At 45.9% G+C, this 25,908-nt stretch overlaps 1 protein-coding gene across 4 annotated transcripts in view; it reads right to left on the bottom strand.

Annotated features, from left to right (window-relative positions):
- Nucleotides 1–25,908, bottom strand: part of HIPK2 (homeodomain interacting protein kinase 2) — a 126,962-nt gene that overhangs the window by 91,576 nt on the left and 9,478 nt on the right. The window contains exon 1 of one of the 4 annotated variants that reach the window (XM_088165420.1): nt 15,309–15,413. The exons of 2 other annotated variants lie outside the window; for them this stretch is intronic. The gene's annotated coding sequence lies outside the window, so the exon portion shown is untranslated. Of the gene's footprint in view, nt 1–15,308; nt 15,414–25,908 lie in introns of those variants that run through there. One more of the 4 variants, XM_088165419.1, reaches the window with a different exon arrangement.

Genomic DNA, 25,908 nt, shown 5'->3' with positions numbered 1-25,908 from the left:
CATCCTGAAATCAAAATGGAGCCAGATGAGTCCAAATGCAGTCACTCATATCAATGTGCCAGGTAGGACTGTTTGGCAGTATCATATGTGTTCTGGGCACCTTCCTCCTTCCCATCTGTCCTCCACCATCACAAAGTGGAACAAACAGTAACCACGGCATTTCTACAGCACCCAAAGCTCCCTCTGTAGAACTATACAAGACAGCCTCTGCAGTAAATGTGAAATTGGCCATAGTTTGCCTTGCACTTCAGCTTAATGTCTGGATCCCTACATTTAACCTCCCAACAGGTCTATAAGGCAGGAGCCTCCAGATTCCAACAAGCTGCATCTCTGATTGCTACCTGCTAATAGAGTCACATCCTGAAAGCAGAACTGAAAGAAGGATGGTCTTGGCATGGCTCTGCTTTTGAGGCAGCATGGCTCAATCACTGCTGTTCATCTTCCAAACAGGAGCTGACCACAGTACCCCATCCTACAGGGGAAAGAGAGGACTTTCTCAGCCTTCCTGACCCCAGACTTTACCAGCCATCCTGCCTGGCCCTCCATTATCTTAGTTCCTGGGAAAGGGTACCAAGGCCTCTCAAAAAAGAACCAAAATGAATCCGTTTTCCCTTGCTGCTCTGGTTGTGCCCCCCCTCACCCACACAACACTGGCATATTCGTGGCTTCCCAAAACTGCCTAGTAGAAAGGATATTTTGGCTTTTTCCATGATGGCTGTTGCCCCACCTGGATGACGTTCCACCTGTAAATATTAACTTTGTAATGTCAATGACTCCAACTGGCCTGCAAGTGTGCTGAAACCACAGGGAATGCCTGGCACCTTGCATACCTTACTTGTTAGAAACAGCACTGCTTGTGAAGGCAAGACATGGGCAAGGCTCACTGAAGTCTCTGGCTGAGCCTCTCACTCCCATAGGATTTTTCCCGAAGTGTTTTATTTGCGAAGAGGCCACTGCATGACATTCAGTCCCTGCTTTGTTTACAAAATCTGAAACTTAGACCAAGCTCTAGCTGGGCTGAAAACATCAGTTTGCCTATTCACAAGGTCCCTTCCTTCATTCGATTTCCATCAGGATACAGACCTCTCGGAGAGAAACAAGCCCCTGGTGAGGTCTGGATGGAATACACAGGATCTGGCCTGCAAAGGAAGATGAAGATGCAAGGAGAAAGGTGGGAAACCTGGGAACAGGGCTCTGCCAAAGCAGAAAATTGAGACAGACTGATTTGTGACAGCCACATACCACCTTCAAGTAAGAATGACCAAACACAAGACCTACAGCACTCTCATTGAGGATGTGGGGTGTTTTAGGAAATGAAGAGAAAGGATAGTGCAGGTTGATCACCTGACCTCCAGTTTAAGGAGTTGCAACAATTCTGTAAATAGCCTACCTCCACATCATCACACAAACACACACCTGACCTGCACAGAGAAAAGCCTTCAGTTCCTCAAGGAAACATCTTGAGCATTTTTCACCGTCTTTCAGACTTTAGGGCCAAGAAAACATCCCCAAAGTCATGGCCAAAGAGTCAGAAACCTTCTCTTGCTGTCACCTGTGGCTTTTGGTTCACATTCCAAAGTAGGACTATAAATCCAGAAATGCATGATGTGAAATGGGCTGTGAGCTGCGACCAGAACAGGCACAGTAGGACCGAGCCAGCTGGCCCAAAGCAAAAATCACCATGGAGACAGAGTACAGGATTTGGATGTGGACTCATTTCTCCCCAGAACAACTGTCTCTCTTGGTCCACTCACCTTTGAGACTGGGGAGTGGCTCTCGTACAAGACCACAGTGACAGGGAGCTGCTGTAGCCTCCATGAGAACACAGTGTGTGGACAGGTTTATCTGTGGGAGCCAGTGATTCTGTTTGCTGTATTTGGGGTTGTACTGATCTCTGTCACACAGAACACACGGTCACACACTCAGGCACACACAGACATGTAAACACTCGCACAGCCAGATGATCCACCAAGGCAATGAATCTCATAATCTCCAAAAGAAATGAGTGATGCTACCCCAAGCAATCCCAGATCAGGGTGCAGAGAAGAAGCCTGTTTGGCCAAGAAAGGACAGCCTAGGTGATGTACAAAGCTCTTGCTTACACAGCAAAAACCCCTGATTTAGGCACGAGGATAAACTACATGAAGGATTTCAGAGCCTTGAAGAGTAAACATCCAGAAGCTCAGGAAAGGCTATCTACTTGAGAAAGGAGGATATAAGGCCCTTGTGTGTGATGAAGAAGCTCAGGGACAGCACTAACAGCCTAGTCCCCTGTCAAAGCTCTAAAAGAAAAAAGACCAGTCCAAGGGAAATCATTAGAAGAAACAAAGCAATAAAAATCTCCACCTGCATCAGCAAAACTCCCTGGCTACCATCAGTCTCTCCCCCAGGTTTCTCTTTTGTGCAGGTTATGATTATTTATTGACATATTTATTTACTCAGCTCCGCAGTGCTTAACACCATGGCTGCTGGGCTTCTTGCACTGTCAAAATCTGACAGAAGAGCAGTGAAGCTAAACGTGGAGATCCAGTATGACACAGGCCAAATGCTTTCTGCAGTGCAGTCTGAGGCATGCTGCCACTGAGACAGGCTAGACTGGGAGACCCCAGAGCCAGCCTGGACAATAAACACTCCCTTGGTGTACCTTTGCTCTGGATCACTCAGTGTTTTCGTGTCCCTGGCACCAGAGCACACCTCAGGCCCTGTTCCAGAGCTGACCACGAGTACCTGCTGTGCAGCACTCGTGGGTATGGCACAACTGCTGAAACCAAACCTGCAGAACCAAAAATCCACAGTAGAAAGGAGAGATGGCTGCAGATGACATACCAGCTAAAGGGGCTGTCAAGCGTTCTTCTCATTCCTGATCCTACATTTAAGAACTGACATGTCACTTTGTGCTTCCAGCAGCACACAGCCACTTGCCCAACCTCTTCAGAAGCATCTTTTTGGCACTACTACAACTGTTTCGCAGCCATGTGCTTTTGACTCAGAACATTCAATTCTTTCCTTTTCCTACGCAATGAAAGGATTCAGCTCAGATGCAGTGGGACAAAGAGTCCAGAATCACCAATGTGTCGGTGATGTTGCAGCCAAGCTGTCCACAGTCACACCTATGGATTTTGACTAATGATGCAAGGGGAGTCTGGCCAAACTGAGTCATGGGGAAAAAAGAATTTCTGGGAAAATAAGCTCTGTATGATTTTCTCACAAGGAGCAAATACACCACTGTTTCCACAGGTTCCAGAAAAAACAGATTAGTAACAACTTGTGGTGAAATCACAAAAGCTTTCAGGAGGTCCAGGAGAATACTGGGCATCTTAGCTTTGCCATAGTCATAGGAATGACTATGGAGGAAAATGGCCTGGGGTGGACCTATGGGTTTTGCTAGAAAAACTGTGACACTCTCAGCAAATGAGAGGAGGAAACTGCCATTAAAAAAACAAACAAAAGAAAACAAACAAAAAACAAAAAAACCCAAACAAACAAACAAAACAAACAAAAACCCGACAAATAAAACAAAAAAACAAAACAGCCAGGGGAATTTCGTACCAAAAGTCCTGTGAACTTTCATCAGACCTTATGTACTCAAAGCTCACTAAAAACTTTCCAACATGCATATGGGTGAAAAGTAAGAAGAGACTGAAAACTAAATTCAGCAGCAGCACAATAACTGTGGAAAAGTTTCAGTGGGAAGCAGCAAGTTTACACCCAGGATAAATGCCCAATTAATTCAATGTTTGCAGTACCCCTTTGTGGACACAGCCCTTGGTTTTGGTAATTTTTCGTATCTGAAAATAGCCCTGCTTCCCTCTTTAGTCCTTCCTGGGCTCATGGGAGACTGAAATGAGTCACCAGAGGACCAGCTGAGTCATCCAGCCAAATCTTGGAAAGCAATACAAAATGTGTGGTCATCACATCCTAAACTAAAATGTGGATGACAGCAGCACCCCTAGCAACCCACCATGCATTAGGCAGAAAGGGTTGGAGACCACTGACACTACGAGCTGTTACTTTGAGCCAGGCAGAGAATGCCTAAAATGAAACTAGGACAATGCAAGGAAGAGCTGACAAACATGGCCAGCATGCAGCCCAGTGAAAAGGACCTGGGAGTGCTGGATGACTGGCAGCTGAACAAAAGTCAGCAATGGCTCCAGGTGGCCAAGAAGGCCAGTGGCATCCAGATCAGAAACAGTATGGCCAGCAGGACCAGGGCATACTGTCCCTCGGTACTTGGCACTGGTGAGGATGCACCTCAGATTCTGTGTTCACTTCTGGGACCCTCACTACAAGAAAGACACTGAGGTGCAGCATGTCCAGAGAAAGGCAAAGGAGCTGGTGAAGGGTCTAGAGTAAATCCTATGAAGACCAGCTGAGGGAGCTGAGGTTGTTTATTCTGGAGAAGAGGAGGCTCAGGGGTAGCCTCATTACTCACTGCAACTATCTGAAAGGAAGTTGTAGCACATTAGGAGGGGGTCGCTCTCTTCTTCCAGGCAACCAGCAACAGAACAAGAGAAAACGGCCTCAAGTTGTGCCAGGGCAGGTTCAGGCTGGACATCAGGAAGAATGCTTTCCCTGAAAGGGTGGTTAAGCATTAGAATGGGCTGCCTGAGCAAGTGGTGGAGTCATAATCCCTAGAAGTGATCAGGAAACTACAGGAACAGCACTCAGTGCTATAGCTTAGTTGGCATGGTGGTGTCCAGTCACAGGCTGGACTCGAGGATCTTAGAAGTCTTTTCCAGCCTTAATGATTCTATGGCCGCTGGTTCTGCACCTGTCACAAAGCCCTTCTCCCTCCAGTTTCCCCATTCCAGTGGCATTAGGAAAAAGGGATGGCAATCTCCATCTTCCAGATCACAAGATATTCCTTGCCCATATTCCAACTTCTATCATCTGAAGTCCCAATTCATTCAATTCCTCTAGCATATCATCAAATCTTAAAAAGACCTATTTCGATATGCAATCTCCCTGACAACCAAATAACTGTGACCTTTTAAGAACACAGGTCCATATTTCATTTTTATGTCTATTATCTGCAGAACAAAAATGAGTGGGGCAGTTGCTTTTGGGCAGAGAAAATGTATGTACCAAGCAGGTATTTTATGGTGATTACAAAAGTTTAACAAGCAAACTCAGGACAGTTGTTCTCTTTGTGCTGTCACGGAAAAACAACCCCAGTTTGCACTGGCTAAGTTGCACTGCAGAACTGCTCAGGGAACTCTGTTCCTGCACAGCTTGCTGTCACCTTGCAGAGCTCATGCCACAAGCCACAGCTCAGCCAAGCATGGAGGACCCTGAAGCACCGGGGGGTTACAGGAACAGCACATGTGGCACATCAATAGTACAGGTCTCTCTGTGGCTCACCCAGAAAATCCACTGGCTGGAGGCTCCCAGTGACACTCCTTTCACCTGGCCAAGCACCAGGAAATGGTGCTCAGGGACTACATGTGAAATGGCACTGAACAGGTTTTCATGAAATTGCTCAAAATTTCCCAACTAATGATGTCACTCCTGCTTTGTCCTGATTCTTCCCACCAGCTCATCCCTGAGTTTCAGCAAGGCCATGAGGTATTCACCTCGCTGTGCCTCTTCTCCCAGCCCTCTGCAGCTTCACTCCCATTTCCTTTGCCAAAAAAATAAAAACTGGTTCAGATGGGCATCAGTGGATGATGAACTCCACAAGACAGAGTAATGCTTAAGCCTTAAGGAAGACAGGTGTCAGACAGAAGCAGGTATAACTGGTATAAACTGGTGTAAAAAACAGGTTTAAGTGAAACTCAAGTAAAAAATATAAAAACTATTAAAATACCTAAAATCCATGGGGTTTTGATCCCAGAGTTCCTAAGAACTTGGTATTATTTAGTCTTTTAAAGGCTCAGTAGTAGAGACTCCAAGCTGCTGAAATGTTAACTTATTCCATGCTCTGCAGAGACAGAAAATAAATGTGAAACTGGATCCTGACTGCACCACTAGATCCCAAAACTGACCCTCCTGCTTTCTGCTGTGCCTGCTCCAAAGAGCATGCTAGTCCTGGAGGAGTTTTAAAAAACAAAGCCCAAGCAAGTGCTCTCATGTCCTCTCCACTTCCCAAAGCTAAGGCAAGCAGCTCGCTTGAGTGGCCCTCCCACGCACATCACCCTCTGGGTCCTGGCACTTGCCAACAACTCTGCCCTGGCCCCACGGGCTGGCCTGGCACCAAGCACGGGCAGAGCAGCAACCGCAGCGTGCAGCTCAGCACACTCGAGCTACAGTAAACCTGTCAGACTGCACAAGACATGAATCATATGGACTGCCACAACAGCAACCCAGCGTGGTTTAGCAGCCCTGCTAAAACAAACAAACAAACAAACAAACAAACAATCCTAAGACATCTCAAAACACAGATGTAGGTAAAAGGCACTCTCTTGAGGCTGTCAGTGCAGTTATACTACAAGGCTTCCTGGAAAAATATACTGTCTCCTGACTTGTGACAACTCAGAAATGCTTCAGCAGAGCTGTAGTAGAGAGCCATTGGAAAGCAAGACCAGCACAGTCTCTACTCACTCAGAAACTGGACCCTGACCAAGCAAATGCCTGGGTTTCCCAGGATGCTGGAAGTGACAGAAAACACCTGTGGCAAAGGCTCATTGGTCACCAAGTCTCTGTGGCTGCAGAGATTGCTCAGGGTCTTTCGGAAAACACATCTCCAAGTGCACTTAGTCAGCTGGAGGTGCTGCTTCTCTCACACTGGCTGGGAAGTTATGCAGGAGAAACAAGAGAATTTTTTCCTGCTTAAGATTTTCCTGTAGTCCTTGGTACAGCCAAGGCCTGAGACTGAAGCATGAAAATAATGCTACAAGTGCATCTGAGGGACTTGCATGCTGCCTCTACCCTTCAGGGCAGCCTTGGGAGTGGATGACTACTCTGTCCTTGCTTGTGGGCCATCAGGACATATCATTTCATACCACGAAGCTGTGACTACACTTTGGATATACATGTATTTTTCACTTGTATCATTGCAGTACAGTCAATACAATAGGTATAGTGACCATTTCTCCTTCTGTTTTCATCCTTGCTATTTAATGAGCTTGCTAGGTCACCTCTTAAGCCACAGTCCTCCAAACACTTGCAGACATCCCTCACCTTCCAACCAACTGCAAGGCTATAAGAGCCATGAGATGAATTAGGCAGACAGAAGCACAGGGGAAAGGTTTATGGCCAGTCTGTTTGCTTTTCCTGGCCAATTCAGTCTAGAGACTTCAGCTTTTCCAGGTGACAAGTGTCTTCCAAGACAGTGTCTGCATCACAAAATATTCTGTAAAATCTTTATTTAACTGCTCTCCTAGGACTGCTGGCTAGACCCTCACACTACTGCCACATGTGCCTGTGTCTGAGTTTAAGCACATGAATTGTCTGAACTGACTTCATCAGGACAACTCACGCACTGAAATCCCACTACATGTGTAAACGTTAGTAGGAACAGTGCATTAATCATCTGCCCTTGGGTCTTGAAAGGCAATTTGTGTAGGAAAAAAGCAAAAAAACCTCCATAAAACTTGTGGGTACAATTCAGGTATCCAAGTGATGCATTAATCTAAATTAAATCCCTCTCCTGAACTCTCCCTTCTAAAAAAGCAAGTTCTTCTCTACAAGTGTATAACCTGTAGTTAACTGCTGTTAACTGATTTCAAAAGAAATCCTGTGGAAGATAAAGTCTCCAGTACCTGTGCCCACCCCACAAGCAGCACAGTCAGAAAATCTGCATTTGGTTTTCTTGCAGATTTTTCCTTTCCTTCCATCTCCATGACCAGCAGTAGGCATAGCACTCTGCTCTCGACAGAGTGGCTGCTGCTGCTGCACATTCTCCACCTGGAGTGAAAACTCCCTGTTGTCATGGCAGCCAACAGTGATGTCACAGACCGAGTATTGTGACTTCAGCTGGAAAAGGAGCAGCGGGAGCAGATGAACTCTGAAAACAATGATATTGTTTTGGTGTAAACAGCCTTCATGGAAAAGAGAGAGAAAAAAAGAAGGAAGTATATATAAACATCTGACAATTACAGTTTTCTCAAAGAAGTATAAATACATGAAAAATAGAGTTCTTTCTAGGCAAATATCTCAAAGTTCCAACTAAGTACTGAAGACCCTTTTAGGTTTTGAAATGCACATTTTCTATTCTTTTATTTTTTACTTTGATTTTTAAACCTTCTTGTCTGGTCATTGTCCCAGAATAAGCAATCAGCATTGCTGTGCAAAGAAATAAGACTCAGGAAATAACGCACAACTGTTTCCAAATGTTTCATTAATCCATATGCAACTTGCAAATACTGCCTGCATTCCTGTGTGAGGGTGGCTGTTTTTCATATAGATTACATATTAATGCAATTTTTAAAAAACCTCCATTCAACCACATCCTCTTTCACCTCTACACTGAAATCCAGAGGTTGTAATTACACTCAGGAGCAGGAATAAAATAAAACAAGTGCTCATGTTGCCTTGTACTCTTTTTTGGAAAGAAAAGTGATCCCATCTACCCTGCCTTATGTGCTCTGTCTAACTCTGAGCAAGGCTGGCTGGCTGGCAAAAGGGCAAAGAGGTTTTTATGAGGTCAGAGATGAAAACAAGTCATGGAAATGTTCTACCAAACTCCTTTCTCTCCTTCCTCCTCAGGACATCCACAGGCATGACGGTACTGATGCATCAGTGCAAGTGCCATTACCAGGGAAACTCCCTGCTGAACCAAACCAATGACAGGAAAGGCTCTCCTTAGAAACTGTTGGAAAACAAAACGACCATGTAGCATTCCTTGGTGTGGAGGACCAAACTATTCTCCAGTTCCAGGGTCACTCTGGCACTGCAGACAGGTTTTTGGGGTGTAGGTGAAAAGAGAGCAGGGGAGGCACACAGTGTCACAGCTATGTTAGAGTGGGTAAGGCTCTATGTATTACAATACTCTTTTCACTTAGGAAACCTGAGATTGACTCTCTCAGCTGGATTTTCTCAGCTTGCTTTGGGGCAGGAAAGAAGGAAGGAAGGAAGGAAGGAAGGAAGGAAGGAAGGAAGGAAGGAAGGAAGGAAGGAAGGAAGGAAGGAAGGAAGGAAGGAAGGAAGGAAGGAAGGAAGGAAGGAAGGAAGGAAGGAAGGAAGGAAGGAAGGAAGGAAGGAAGGAAGGAAGGAAGGAAGGAAGGAAGGAAGGAAGGAAGGAAGGAAGGAAGGAAGGAAGGAAGGAAGGAAGGAAGGAAGGAAGGAAGGAAGGAAGGAAGGAAGGAAGGAAGGAAGGAAGGAAGGAAGGAAGGAAGGAAGGAAGGAAGGAAGGAAGGAAGGAAGGAAGGAAGGAAGGAAGGAAGGAAGGAAGGAAGGGACTATCACTGCTTGCTAAAACACAATTCCCTAGTGCTTGAATAACTGTAATAACCAGCCAGTGCTGGCAAACTGATGTCTGTCTTGACAAACCTTTCTGAAAATTCACATACAGAAGAAGGGGAAATACTGGTAGAACTTCAATTATCACCTCCTCAGGGGACATCACAAATAATAAGCAATTCCCTTCCCAAAGTACTGTAATGATATCCTAGCTTTACAAAAAAATTATGCTTGAATATTTTTTCTGAAATATAAACTCGCCATGCACAGTCAAAATTAAAAAGAAATATAGGACATTTTAAAGATAAATTCCACAGGGAAAAGCAACTGTGAAATAGCCAAACATCAATTATGAAAACCACATCAAGAAGAGGCTCTTGTGCATGGGCTTTAGGGTTTAGGGATTTCAAGAAAATGTGCATCCTAGTTTGACTCATAATGTAGGCAGAGAATGAGCAACTTTCCTCAGCTTGAAAACAGCTCAGTGAGTATGTAACCCTTTAAAGTCACAGTATCTATACAACTTTCTTGTATCTCATAGCTCTCAGCTGATGGCAATCTTTGCTCTCCATGCCCAACTCCTTCACAGGCTTACTCCCATCCTAAGTTAGTGCAGGAGAAACAGCTGATATTACTGTATGGGCAAACTTCTACTGAGGTGTGCACCGCAGACACCCCAGAGATTGCTCACTGGTGCCATTTTCACTATCTCAACTGCAAACCTTCAACCAGAGCCTTCTCCTCTCCTGCTCTGAACAGACTGTGGGCAGCACTGCTTCCTTCTACCTGAAGGGAGAACACACATGGAAGGAAAGCAAAATGTAATGAAGTGAACAAAGGCAGAGAGATTTGGGGTTGATTCTGCCTGTGAGTCAGGGCTGGATCATTTTCCCAAGCTGAAAGATTATGGTCTCATGTGTGTACCATTTGGGACTTCCACGGGGCAGGATCTGGGAGAGGGAGCAACCAGAGCTAGGAGTACCCAGGGTAAAATCAGGAAACGCCTTCCCACAAGACCCAAAGAAAAAGCAATAGCATGTTCTTGTTCTTCCTTAAAATAAATTGCAAGTCTGTTGGTTTGTGGCATTGCTTTTTAATGGTACAGAGCATTATTAGAGAAAAACAGCATAAGCCAGACAGTTGTCATAAAGGCAAAAAGATATCTCAGTTCATTTGCGTTTTTCCTCTAACCCTGAACTTCTGTCTCGGGGGTCACACTTGCTCCTACACGGAATATCTGGATAGAAGGCTTCACCAATTTTCCTCTCTGATGGCAAATGGCACCAAACGCTTTCCTGTCTCTTCTCCCAGGAGCAACAGCTGTTTATTGTTCCTCATTCCCACTCTGCATGACCAAACAACTACACAGAAAACGGGTGAAAACAAGACTATTTAAAGCTGCAAATAAAAAACGCAAGGCTTAGGAAAACTCAGCTTTATGGCTGCCTGTGCAACCTTCAACCCTCCTTCTTGCCTGTGCACCGTGGCAGAGCTGTTAATCACATAATCACAGGCCATTTTTCCGCAGGACCTTGGCCTCACCCAGTGCAGCAGGATCCGGGGTGCTCCCCTAGTGAGCACTCAGTTACTATTTCATCTTCTTGGCGCTGTTGGAGGTGTGGCCCCAAGCCTTGTTTACTGTGTACCTGCCACACTCTGCTCTGCAGATGGAATTAGTAATTTACTCAGGGCCTTTCCTACAGAACACACCATTAGAGTAACTGAACGTTTCACAGACATAAAGGAATGCATTTTCACACTGTCCTTATAAAGTAAGGCACTGTATTATCCATATGTCATGGGCAGAGAAGCAAAGCATGGGGAGATAATGCGAAAAACTTCTGCTAGTTTTAAATGCTCAATTGAAACTCTTAGGTACAAACCCTTCAGAGATAAATTTTGCCAGTTGAGGTTGTGGTAACAACCATTTTTTTGGGGCTGATGCTCTCGGAGATAGCAGAAATGGTAGCCCTGACATTTATACCATTCAAATTTTACTGGGTTGTTAATGTGGAGGCTTGCTTTCTCATTTCTTTGTACATTTGTTATATTTAATATGCATCAAAAAATTCAAGAGAAGTATAAAAGAGCTGTTTTCTAAATATACATTTTGAGGCAGGTAGCTAGGATGGAAAATTTCTGCCCAGACAGTTTAAGTTTAGTAAAGTTCTGAACAACTAAAAATCTTAAGATAGGGAAGCTGTTGGATGGCCTCAATGGCAGGTCATTGCCATAACATACACTTTTTCTTTCTCTTCTCATTTATTGAAGAAACAGATGTTACACTAACAGAATCAAGTCAAACTGAAACACAGACTTTAACTAGAACTTTATTTTATATCCTGGTTTTGTTCAGATGAACAAGATCAATTTATTTTTAACTTTAACGCACAACAAAGTCTTGTTACTCAATTTCAAGGAGGGACTTCTCCTTAGACCGTAAGCCCCACCTTTCCTCCTGTTCTCTCGAAAAAAGAAAAAGCAAGTGTCAGGCACCGCAGGCAGCACTGGTCACAAGCTGGATATAGGACAGGCAGATGGACAGTACTCAGAGGTAGTAAATCTTACATGGGTATAAACTGATCCTTCCCCTGATTATCTGCAGAGAGATTCACAAATTCTAACAAGAATTTCCAACAAGGAAAAAAAAGCCCATCTGAAAATTTTGGGCAGTGATTTTATCTGTGCTAACACCAGGAAAGAAAGACAGATAGACAAAAAGACAGACGGTGGGGGGGTGGGAATAATTCAACCAACTGCTGGCGCCAGCCTTCCTCAGAGCAATGAAGTAATTTTAGAGACACTTCTGTAGGAGCATAAAATCCAGCCTTGCAACTGTACACAGGACTCGGGACACACAGACACGCACAGACACACAGACACACACGACACTGGACAACAATGTGAGACGATATGGGAGCTGGCAGAACTGGTTCCTCCATCACCTCGGGAACATGCAAGGACAACCCTAAGGTAACTCCTGACAATTCCTCTTTGCCACCCAGGCTGTATTCCTGGCAAATGGTGTTATGAACAGTTCCTTCCCCAGACACGAACCATATCCACATAGAGAGGAACACAGACCCAATTTCTCTGTCCTGCACTGAAAACTCTCACCGTATATCCCTGCTTCTGAGCTAGTCATGTCTCCTGACTGCACTAACTTTGACTAATTTAGTATTTTTAATTACACAGGGATTTACAGCACTGCACTACAGTGCTCTCTTTTATTATACCCACTGTTTCTGCTGAATCTGGGTACACTCTACGTACAAAGTTGCACATTAGACAAATTACACTGCACATTAAGTAAATCTCTCTCTAGAAATAGGATTAGATGGAGAGGCAAATCTTCCTTATTCCTAGAGCATAAATTAATATCTATAAAATCAATATAAAGTAAGAGCTCCATATCAATTTATGAAAAAAAAATAGTTTAAACCTACTCCATAGTTAAACAAATTTATGTAGGAGATGCATTCTTCTCCTATTTTGCTTAATAAATAAAACAGCTGGTCCGAGGAATCAGGTCAATCAGTGTCTGGAAAAAGCCCCATTAAAGCTGCTATATAACCTAGTTTCTCAAGCTGTGTAAGGCATCCTAATATTGAAAAGGCAACAGTCCATGCAGAGACAGCGTGGATGGCTCAGCTTTTGGCTCTTTAGGGTTATGGAGGATACTTATCACAGAAGACAGCAGTAAGTGAGGTATCTTGCAAAGATCTAAGGAGATAGGCTCTACAGGACCACAACAAAGACAACAAGATGCATCCAGACCTATACATAAAATAGAGCCAGTAACCTTGGGCACCTAAGTTCATGTCATCCACATAAGGAGATGGTAAAGGCCCAGATTTTCACATATGTTCAGATCTCCTCAAAGCTAGCCTAGCCCTGCTGCCACGGTGGGTGATAACACCTCACGGAACTCCACACCTAGATGGTTCCATCTCTCCCATGTCACGTGGGAGGGCGAATCCAGCAGTGCCCAAAGCTGTGGGCGTGTTTTGTGGGCACAGAGCCTATTCCAGTGCAGGCAAAAACCCCACAGCATCAACCCTCCTTCTCCTGCACAACACACAGCACACAACACTCAATGCCCAGGTCCTCCTTACCTCCGAAAATTTAGCCCTTCTTATATTCAATAGGTTTGAAAATATTTTGCAAATATTTCCACATCCTATAGAGATAAAAATGGTGACAGAAGAAAGTAAAGTGACTTCCTCAAGCTTAAAGAGCAAGGCAGCATCAGAACTGGGAAATGAAACCTCCTGACCCACAAACCTAGGTTTTAGCTTCTTAAATAAGGATTCTCTTTCCTCATTAAAATAACTAAAAATGGGAAGAGAGAGAGGAATATTCTGTAGACAGAATGAACTTCACCCTCAGAGGACTAATGACCTGATATACTTTTTCTTCCCTTCTCACCTCCATTTCCCCTGCTAAAGATACAGTAACTTCAAGGACTACCCTTCTTCCTTGGTCTGCTTTAACCTAATGTATCAGCTCAGCATCCTTTTCCCAACCACCGGAAGCCAGAGACCATCCTTCCAAGAGAGGAGAAGATTACCTTCTTGCTTTTAGTCTCTCTGGACATCCTTGCAACATCCTGGACTGAGACTACTCTGCTTTCTGCATCGTGCTGAGGGACTCCAAAGTCCTATCCACTCGTCCCAGCCCATAGTACGTGGCAGCCCAAAAGGGTACGCTGGAGGTAAAACCTGGTTGTTATCTATTAATTTTTCATTTCAAGAATGGCTCCAGGGAAAGAAGGGAGATATAGGTCAGAGACTTTGGGGGCTGATTAGTAACTCTTTGCATCTTCCTTCCTTCTTTTTTTTTTCTCCTCAATTTTTTTTTCTCTTCCAAATTCAGAAACACAGGGTTTCCCCTGCGTATTTCTCATTTACTCCTTGTGCATCATCGGCATTAGTCAGCAAACTCCTGCTATTTCCTCACAAGCCCCTGACACTTGCAGACTGACTAACCCTCCCTCCACACACTTTGGTTCTAATAGTTGCATCTTGTTTTTTAATTCCTCAAGAAAAATGGATCTCAGAGTTGCACATGCGCAGTTCTCCCTGTGGTCACTGTAAGGGTGACAGGCCATTCTCTGTAAGCTCCTGCTGCCAGGAGGCTGTAAATGCCACCATTTTTCATGCACAGAGCTGAGGAGCCAGGAGGTGATGGCAGGGCCTGCCTTCAGGTCACCTCATAACTCACCATCACAGTAGGAGTGTCTCTCAAATTAGGAAGAAGTTATCTCCTGCCCCACGCACAGGCACGTGGAGAACACAATGGAGGAAGCCTGAAGCTACCTGGCTTCTCTTCACAGCCCTGCCAGCCACCTGGTCTGTCAGGTGACACTGCCTTTGCATGAACCTTTCCATCCCAGGACCAAGAGTCTCTGCCCCCATTACGGTGCCTGGTGCCTGACATGATGTGCAGAAGGCCTCAGCTGGGCTTCTGAGCACGAATACAGGGTGAGTGAAAACACAGCTCTTTGTGACTCAAAGCCACTTCATCAGAGCATGACAGAAAGCTCCTCCTGGCCAGGTGGGCTTGCACAAGCTGCCCACTCACAGCCACGCTCACAGAAGACCTCGCATGCAGGTCATGCTCAGGGAGGTGTACCCACAGACCTGCCCACACTGTGCTCTCGGTGCTGTGCTCGAGCACACTGCAAGTTTGTAGTGTCCACCTTTCCAGGGTGATGCCAAGAGTACACAGACCACTCTTCCTTATGTCCAACATGCAAAGAGGAGCTCTTTCCCCCAGGGCAAGGCCATGCCCTCAGGCGATGGTAGGTGCTACCTGCTGCCACCCACACAGGAACAACCCACATCCAGAGCAGAGCCCGTCAATAGGGATCAGTGGGAAGGCTGGTGAACTTGGTGCTGGAGAAGTTTATTTCCCATTTAACCTTGACACCCTCACCCTGGCACCCACCCCGTTCCTGCCACCCTTACCTCCATCCCCATTGTAGGAGAGCCTTCTGCATTGCTGTGTAGGGAGGCATGAAAATAAACCACCAGCTCCAGTGCCACACTCCCTCCTGGCAGATCTGTTTCTCTCTCCTTAACTGTTTCCAAGTGCCTGGCTGTTTTATAATCCCCAGTGAGCATTCCCTTAACTCCTTCCTCACTGAGTTCTACTCTCCCTCGCTTGCTGTCTTCTAAAAGGCAGAAAAATCCAAGGCGAGGTAGGGGGTAGAGAAAGCAAAGGAGGGGGCCTGAATCAAAGAGGGAACATCTGAATCAAAGAAGGAACATCTGAATCAAACTGCACATATTAGTCATTTCCCCAGCCTTCTCTTACACAGACTGATTCTCCTGTTAATGTATTTCTTTTTTTTCCCATGGACATTTGTGTACCTTAGAAACTTCTTTGCTAATCTCCTCCTGCTTTTTCATACCATGAGGTCATATGCTCCTGCTGGTAGCATGACTTAAATCACACAGCAGCTTGTCCTTTGAGGTCTGAACAGAAATCACTGTCTTAGATCACAAGTAAATATGAGTTGATGGCTTCAAGCCCAGTGTCACCACCACCCCACTTATGCATACTGCAAAATTCAAGAAGAATCAAATGCAGGTATCGCTTCCCCATGGAAAGGACTTAATCGCTGCAAAGGGCTGTGAGAGGGCCGTGTGGAGGAGCTCAGGCAGAGGAACACAGCCTCCCTGTTTCCAAGACATGGGACTCTGCAACTGCCCTGAAGTGACCCGTCAAGAACCACACATGCTATGGGTGCTAAAGACTGTGCACTGCATGTGTGCTTGCATGTATATCAGTGAGTGCAGGTGGTGGGGCAGGGAGCCACTAAGATTTTGGGAGACCCACAGGTCATGGCTACACTTGGATAACCACAACAAAGTGCAGGTTGCTGTGTGCCAGGGTGTGCTGGCAGCACAGCATGGGGTGGGACAAGTACAGCGACCCAGCAGCTTTAGATTTCATAACCATGACTTACGTGCAAAGCAATGTCACAGAACACAACGGTGTTTACACTGCTCCTGGGAGTGCATGAAGAAAGAGGATGGCGGAAAAAAGCATTGGCTTTCACATGTCCCCTCTCAGGTGGGAACATGACACCTGCAGCTGATTGCTGCTCTGCCTAAAAGTCTATGGCTGCTTCTTCCAGCATCTTGAGGTTACTCCTGACAGCTTCTACTCAAAAGTTTACCAAGGTATCTTTTTCCCTGACAAAATGAGCTATTCTGTCACACAAGGCTGGGCCACACAGCTTTTAAAATCGGTTCTGCTGATGTTCAAAGGGAGCAGCTTGCTGTGCAGAGGAGTGGTAGATTTAATAGCAGTAGGATCAGCACAAGCTCTTACCCTGCCATCTGCTTTCAGCTCATCCAGGCCTTCTGCTGAACAGCCAGTGTGGGCTGGGGCCACTGGAGTGAGCAGCAACTCACTGACATGAAAGACTGCCTGGGTTAGTTGATTAAGAACAAGCACAGGAATCCTGTATAGTGCTGGTACTGAATCAGTTCAAGGATTTCATGGGGATATTTAAGCCCAGTTTTCCAAAGAAGTCTTTTATTTTGTGCAGATGGGTGTTTGTGTGACAGCTTAAACAAGCCCCATGAAATGATGACTCCAGAAACAGGGGTCATCTCTGAAACTGCTACGCTTTCTTTTTTGGTCACCCCCACTAGAAAACTGTGATAAATAACACTTATCTGTCTTATTCCTCTGTAATTTTTAGTCCTTTTCACTTACAGAGCTCTGGAGAAAACACAGGAAAGCCCACTGGAATGGACAGACATACCTCTCACTACTGTGGGTCACAGATCCCTCTCCTTCTGCCTTGTGGACTTCTTTTAAGTGCTGCCCATTGCCAGCAGGCCCTGACAGAGGCTGCTCAGCTCTGCTCCTGCACATTCAGATTGACAGCAGCCTCAAGAGTTCTCTCTCTTTTTTAATAATAGAAGAGCCACTTAAAGCTTATGTATGACCTGAAAATACCAAACTGCTGACCAGCTACCAAAGTCTGAACTTGCCAGTGCAACCAGGAAGAGCAGGGCTTCGTCCCCTTGAGGGCTGGTCAGGGCAAAACAGTTCTGTAGACCCATAACAAAATACTGAGATCCCCTCTGATGTCATAAGATTCTGCAGTAATACTCTACAACAATTTACAGGACTGCTGCAGCTGATCTACAAACCCAAGAGGAGACAGGTGGAGGGAGAAGCAGAAGGGTGCTGGTCTGGAAGGAAGATGGGGAATCTGGGATGAGTGAGAGCATAACCTGCCTGCTCTGAAAAGCGAAAAGAACAGAGGCCCCTCCTTTCACAGATGGAGGGAGGAAAAAAGCAAGATGAGCGAAAAGCCTGGACTTAATAATGAAAAACAATAGCTCATCATTTATTTTCATATCCTCTCACTAATGCTGGCATAATGCTAACAGTGGAATTCTTATGGCATGCATGTCATGCCTGCAAATACCAAGTGAATTACTTCTCAGCAAGGCTATGGGCTATGGCACTGAGAAGCACATTCGTTACAAACGGCTGGATGATGAACGACAGCTCCCAAATTCCTCCTTCACAATGCTACTTGCATTAGTTGTAATTTAATGAGTGTGAGAGAGAGAGAGAAAGTTTTGGCTCAAACCACAGAAATAATACTGCCTGCTGCTGCTTCCCACTGGGTCTTGTATTAACTCACACCACCTCCACCTCCTACTTCTCCACCTCCTCCCTTTTCACACCTATCCTCAGGTGCTAAAAGTCGTGTCATGAAACCCATCAGCATGGCAAGAGAGCATGCAGAAGCCCCCAAGCACATGCATTCCTTCTGGCTAAAAGGTGGGAGAGGACACAAACCTCTCCTTCTTGTCTGCCAACAGTCAGGGCAAGCTGGGGTGGTTCCTACAGCAGCCAGTCTCTGTGCAGACAAGCCACCAACTCTCCTTTGGTTCTTTCCTCCTAGGGAGCCAGTGTAGGTGAAAGACACCAACCTGGCAGTTCTGGAAACAGAGCATGAAGTGCACACGTGAGTTATGTACTGTGTTGGTGCAGCGCTCCCATCACACACCCTTGCCAGCAGGGTTCTCCTGCCTCCCCAGAGGGAGCCACAGCAGGGTAGCCCAGCCTCATCCTCACCTTGCTGGCTGTCTTAGCTGGTTTGTTGCTCTTTTAAACAATTTTGAGATCTGGCAAGCATCCAGTAAATGTGAACAAAACATTTGCTAGGGGGTAAGGCCTTCAGCAGTCTAAATGTGCCATCATTGGTGACCCCCAGCGAACCCAGCAATCACTGCCACGCTGCCTCCTCCTGAGCTCTTGGGTAGATCTGTACCTCCAACTTCTTCAGGGCAGAAATCAAGCCCCTTTTCTTCGCTCTGTGGACCTTGACACAAAAGGGACAGTCACAGCAGCCAGGGCATCTTGCAGGTCCCTACCCTAGAAGGAGCCTAACTGGCCAGCATCACCTTCCATTCCTGTGGCAACCTTGAGACAGAGCCTGTACCCCTTCCCGGGACAGGACATTTATCCATCAAATGACCCTGCATATAAGGTTCACACCTGAAACAAGACCCACTGTGTGGGGTCTCATATCCTGGGCCAGAAGAAAGCTAAGAGGTCTGATCTGAGCAGCAGGCTTACAAGTAAGGGACTGCAAATATCACTACTACTCTCCTGGTGTATCCAGTCTCTTCAGTGTTTCCCACTAACACAGCCTAAATGACAACCATCCACGGATTCCTACCCAGTGGAGCATCCAGAATACTCCTTATCCCATCTGTGCCAAACGTCATTTAAAAGCCCCTTTCCCACATTTTGTGGTGTTTTGAAAAAACAAATCCAAACAAAATTTACATGTTTCTGAAACAAAGGCATAAGCAGGGGAAGGGAAAATGCCCTTAAGGATTGGAACCAAATGTGTTTGTGCAAATGAGACCCAGGATTTACAGTTACCTTCCAGCCTCCAGCAAGTGCTACAGTCTTAGCTTTGACTTAAAAACAATCTGTTTTCTTGTAAAGGTTGAAAAACAACAGTGATATTTTCTCTGATGTACTGGCCAAAGTTCCACAGCCCTAGCTGGAAGAGGAAGGTGGGCACGATGTCACAGGACACTCCCAGGGGCACGTGCAGACACAGGTCTGTATGGACACACAGATGCACATTTGTGCTTCCCAGCAATGCAGCAAGCACGATGCTGGGGGCCACCACCTTCAGAAACTATCCAGACACATGTTTGCCCCTTGTCAAAATCCCCTTCCCAAGCCCACATGTCGCATTGCACATTCTGTGGCTTTCTTAAAACCACGGCTATGCTTTGAGCAGTGACCGGGCTCTGTATTAAATGAAGACATGCCTTGCTGAAGTGACCCTAAGTGAAAGCAACAATATTTGGCACAAATAAATAAGCAAGCACCACAGCTGCAAACCAAAAAGGATTCAACAGTGAGCCCCATCAGCCTGCTGTAACTAACCCCTCTGCTGGGCAGCTCACCCACGCTACCAGCACGGAGAACCATGAATCCCCCCAAGGGGCACCAGACAGAAGGGCTCCCTTTGCAGACAGCAAGTGTGGGGAGAAGGGGACACAAGCATGAGAGGGAAGTGGGGGGACTCCCATGACAGAGACCCACCACAATGGCTATGTGGCCTTTAGGACCCTGGCACAGGGGTGCTGCTACTGGCTACCAGCCTGCAAAGAGAAACAGTGGCCAGGCTGGAATGATGAAAAGCAGTTATCAGGGGTAGAACTACAGGGATACCTAGACAGATGGAGACCTGCTGGACTGCCAGAACAGGCTGGTTACTGCAACAGCTTCTTTGGGCATACAGTGCAAGCCACAGCAGTCAGAACTGCCAGCCGTGATTTATCACATTAACAGTTTAAAACACAACCAAATCCAACACTTCTGCTGGAACCAAGAAGTTCAGCTGAAGGTTCCTGGCCTAGCTGGGAAGGCAGAGGTTGTCCTGCCCCTCGGTTCCCCTCCTGATAGGCTGTTGTGGATCAGGAAGGGTGAAGCTCAGACAGAGCACTCAGTGTTACACTTCAGCTCCCTTTAAGCCTTCAAATTACGGCTTACATGGGGCTTAAGTGCAGCCTGTCCCAACACAAGGTTGGATTTCACAGCTCTTATGTGCTGCTGGGTTGCCATCTCCCACTGAAAAGGGATGAATGCCCTGCAGGCAGCCTGGCAGGCAGTCCATGCACCCAGATAGCCTGAGCAGGGGATGGGGAGCACCTGATCCCGACAGCCTTTCCCGTGTCTCTGAGGGTAAAACAGGAGGGCTGAGATCACCAGGACAGGCTCCTGCTTCCCTTGCCTCAGCTAACCAAATAACTCCCAATATCCATCTTTTCAGCAAGCATATCATGGTAACCATGGAGTGTTTTACCTCTGTGATCAAGCCTGTGCTCTTCTTCCTCCACATCTCTGCTGGTCCCCCATGGCTCACCCCGAGCTCCAGGGTGACCACAGAGTGCCCACCCTTCCAGCCCATTGGCTGGGATGCCTAACATGCAGCATTCAGTTCCCACATGAAGTCAGCACGTACATAGCACGCTACATCCTTGGCCATGAATACCTCAGGTGGGCAGGTCACCTTCCAGCAAGGACAGCTGAATATGACAGGGCTGGGCTGGGGAGGGGGTGGCATGAGGGAAGAAGCTGCCAGGAACAGGAGGAAAGACACAAACTACATCAGGAGAATAAAAACCCCATCACAAGCCCTGCAGTAACAAGGAGGCAAGAAGGACTGAAGTACCAACCACAAAAAAACCCAAATGAAAATCTATGACCTGCAACTTGCTCCAGTGATGCCATGTAACAACTGTGGCTAGGAAACACACTTCCTAATTCACCAGCATGCCGCCACAAGCATCTGCTTTATTGTACATGGTATCAAAAGCATCAGGCATCCCCACCTGAAATCTTGCCCTCTCCTGCCATTCACTCACATCCCATCTACTTTTTCCCTCACACTCTTATTTTCTACAGACAGCAGCTTTTTGGCAGAAGTCTCAGTGTCTGTTTGCAACAAGGCATGGCAAGGGAAAGCAGACATCTCCTCGTAAAGCATCCTCTTCCTGAAACTCCTTCAACCCTTCCTGGCTGAGAGGAAATGCAAGGATTGGTAATGACTCAAGTGCTCCTCTGGGAAACAGAAGTGATTTTAGAGGAACATGAAATAACTTTTAAGCCAAGCCTAGTCCTGAAGAGGGGAACTCCACACTCTGTAGATTGAGTTCACGGTGGAGCATGAACAAAGCTGGGATTCAGGTGCCCACTGGCAGAGATACTGGAAAAGATACAGCTACTTTATTGAGGTAGTCTCACCTACATTAGACACATTGTAAGTGATACAGTAAACACATATGAAGGGATACAGATCCCCAGGGGATACTGTATTTGAACACAGACCCCAGTTACATAACACCACTGGCAAAAGTCTCAAATATCTCAGGATACAGAGGCAGACTTGAGACGCATTAGCAGAGCTGACGACATATCCGAGAACTGGTCCAGTTGGGCCACTAAATCCTGGCACTGGGAGAAGATGCATGAAAGATGCCTGCCATGCAGATGTTCTGGATCAGCATAGAGATGAGCTGGTGGATGTGGATTACAGATCACTCTCCGTCAGAATGTCATGAATGATATTTTTCTCAAGCTCGGATTTCTAGTAACCCTTTTGTTCAGCCTGAAAAGTCACATTGCTTGGGAAAAAACATCTCTTCCTGCCTTTTAAAGGCAGAATGGCAGTGTCCCCTCCTGAACACACTGTGATTTACAGTCTTCCACACTCACACTGGCAACACAAGCCCTTATGCAGAGACTGCAGACAGCACTCCTGCCAACACATACACTGTCACAGCATTGCTCCACATAAACACCCTGCATTCACCTTGTTTATATTTCCTTCTGTACAGGCTGCGACAGCTCAAAAACACACACAAAGCCTAACTTATATTTATAATAAATCTCCCTTCTTCATTCACTGCAGTGGAAAAGAGCCCTGCTACAAACACAATTTGTTAGAAAAATGGTGTAACAGTGCTAAGGAGAATCAGGCCCATGCTGTCTTCCATACAGAAAGGGGATGAAGCCACACCAAACACGTGTACACTCCTACACATGCCTACAAACATGGAAGGAGTCCCACATACACACAGATATTCTTCCACCTGTGCTCTCACACACGCTGCTCAATAACAGCACCTGCTGTCCCTTCTGATTCGCACGTGCTTTCAGGCAGCACAGTCTTTTGCAAGGTGCACTTTCATTACACAGGTGCTCACAGCCTCAGATAAGCGACAGGAAAACGACACTGCAAGAGAAGTACTGTCATCATCAATGGGATATGCTTGTGTCTGGGTCTCACATGTCCTTTTCAGGTGGTGCAGCTATTTTAAAATAGGGATTGCAACCTGTTTTATATCTCCACTTGCTAAATACACACATATTCTGCTGTTGAAAGAATGAAGAGCGGGAGCTAGGTGGGAAGGCAGGTTTCCGGTGGTGCCACTGATTGTGCTAGAAGAGATGAAGAAATTTCTTTATTGTACTCATGAAAAAATATGATTCCAGTTTCTCTGTAGACTTGGAGGATTTATGAGGTCTTGGGTTTCTCCAAGCTATCTACAAACTGGCTGTCACCAAGAGTTGTCCTTTTGTTTTAATTTGGTTTCAGAGAAAAGGTTGTGATCTCTCTTCTCTCCACCAAGGACCTTGTTGGTGCTTCCCTAGCCTCCATCACCCTGAGGCCCAATTGTGGAAGTGTATTCCCCACAGGACAATGCTGTCAGCCTGTTCTGAAGCTGGACCTAGCGTGCCATGTGGGTGCTTGCAGGGGAAGCACACCCAACCAGTGCTCTGTGGTCTCTACTGCCTCCCAATAAGCTTCCATTAAGGTGAGTTAACTATTAATTCCTGTCAATGTCATGTGTGCTCACATGCCTTCTGTACAGCTCCTAATAGCCTTGCAGAGTTTGAGTGAATCAGGCAATTCGTGTGGTCTGCAACCTTTTCTCCATCCTGGCAACACTAAGCTCGACCAAAAACTTCCCTCTGCATCACCACCAAGCAGCCTGCCCAGCTACCAGAAAGTTCCTGTGCACTGACATACTGGGAGCTGGAGGATGGGCATCACCTAATCCCAGCACTGCTCTGCTGCTGACCCAGGGCTCATCGTGCAGTGAATTCCCATAATGGAGAGAGCACCATTGCACACTGCCCAAGCCAACTGGATTGCCAAGGGAAGCTGACACATCACCTGGCACCGCTGCACTCAGATCCCTTCACTCCTCCCTGGGGCACCACAGTGCCTCAACGTGGGATCAATTCTGTTTGTCAGTGTTAAGGAGCTCAAGTGTGTCACCAGAGATTTTCAAGTTAGAGATGACTCTATGCCAGGTATTTTAAAGAGTAGTAGTGGCTATTTAACTCCCCAGAAATTCTGCCACAAGAGGAAGATTAAAGGTTGTACACACACAGAGCTATGAGGATATCAAAGACGGTTTTCTTGGAAATTTTTCTCCAGCTTTTGAAGTCAAACATCTAAATAGGAAAGCAGCAATGATGGCTGGAAATTACCGCTATTTGGAGGTAAACCAGAGACCTGCTGAAAATCCTTGCCAAGCTATGTGGAATTTGTCAACACTAAATGCTGCCTAGGAGAAAAGAAAATGCCATGTATTTTAGCTGGACATTCTTCTCAGCCTATTGCTTTTAGCAATCAGCCTTCCTGCCACCCTACATATGGAGCAATATGGGCACTCGCTCTTCTGCAATCCTGCTCCTGTCAGCTCCTGACAGAGGGACAGCCCAAAGCCATGGAAGAACCATGCAGCTGGTCAAAAACCATCAACCCACTCCTGGCACAGCTCTTCCACAAACACCACTGTGAAAAGCTAACCCTGGGATGAGGCTCAGATCACTCTCTGGGCGGGCTGAAGCACTCTAGGGATCACGGTCCCCCTAATATCTTTCTGGGTACTTGTCCCTCTTCTCCCCATACCACCTCTGGCTGATTTGAGTGCCAAATACAGGTCTCAAATACAGGTTGTATGTTCTCTGGGGCAATGCCATGCCACAGTCATCCATCTTTTGGAAAATCTGCAGCACAGAGATCCTTGACTCTGGATCCCAGCTGCTAGTGGCTATGAATAATTGGTAATTAAAGTAAAAGTGAAGCCATACCAGGGGATTGTTGTGCATCTAAGTTTTCTCCAGACTACTCTCAGGAGACACGGGAGAGCTACCAGAGGTAAAAAAATAAATCTCAGCCTACTAGGTTTACACAGAGACCATCAAAAATATGCGTCTGTATTGTTCTGACCTCCAGATCTTTTTTCCTTCACATTTTCCTAACCTTTAAAAGGCATGTAAGATAAACAGAGAAGAAGCTAGGCAGACAACATCCTTGGAAGAGACGTAGGAATATAATCAAGCCCTCAGACACACGCACACAAACACCATAATTTATCTCTTCCTCCTCCTGTTTGATATTATCCTCTGTTCTAGTATCATAATCTGTTGCTATGGAAACAGCTATGATGTCACTACAAGAGGTTTATGGATGCCTTGAACAGGAAGGAAAGGTACAAGATGATGGGAGAGGAAAAAAAAAAAAAAACCACCACCTACAAACAGCTGCTGAGCAGGAGATGTTCCAGGAATGGCAAGTGTTAACAAGGAAAAGATAAATACATCAATGGTGCTGGAGTTGTTGCAGACAAGAGCAGAATATAAACCACACTTTAAAAATAAAGAATGCTTACAAATTTTGCCTACAAGTTAAAATTCTGGGCAAGCTAAAGGAACTTCCTGAGAAAAACAAACTTTCTTTGAAATGTTCTGCAAGTTTTCTGGGACTGGATATTATCTGAGTATTGCTGCTAGAGTCCAAGTCTCCATCAAGCCATTCCATTATCTGCTGTAACATTCCCCTCTAAAGTGTAGCACACCATTAATGCAGCTTATAGTTAGGGAGCTTGCTGGCTATCCCCCATCCTGTATATGCCTCTACAGCCTGTAACTAGAAAAAATCCTCAAGTCCTCAAGCAAAAAAAAACCTCAGAACCACAAAATCCCTTAGGTTGAAAGGACCTCTAAGGTCAATGAGACCAACTGTTAACCAAACACTGCCAAGTGCACAACTAACTGTGTCCCCTAGCACCACATCTATACGTGTATCTTTTAAATACCTCCAGAGATGGGGACTCCACCACTTCCCTGGGCAGCCTGCTCCAGTGCTTAACAAACCCTTTCCAGAAGGAAATTTTTCATAACATCCAATCTATACTTTCCCTGGTACAACTCGAGGCCATTTCCTCTTGTCTTGTCACTTGTTACCTGTGGAAAGAGGCTGCTCCCCACCTCATTACAACCTCTTTTCAGGTGGTTGCAGAGAAAGATAAGGTCTCCCCTGAGCCTCTTTTTCTGCATGCTAAACAAACCCATCTCCCTCAGCTGCTCCTTAAAGTCTTGTGCACAAGATCCTCCAGCAACTTTGTTGCCCTTCTCTAGACATGCACCAGCACTTCAATGTCTTTCTTGTAGTGTGCCTGTGCTTGTGATTTGTTTCTTGGAGAA

This window comes from Sturnus vulgaris, chromosome 5 (genome assembly GCF_052056855.1).
Source record: "Sturnus vulgaris isolate bStuVul1 chromosome 5, bStuVul1.hap1, whole genome shotgun sequence".
Lineage (NCBI taxonomy): Eukaryota > Metazoa > Chordata > Aves > Passeriformes > Sturnidae > Sturnus > Sturnus vulgaris.
Note: the sequence above shows the minus strand (reverse complement) of the source record. Positions and strands in the feature narration are given on the sequence as shown.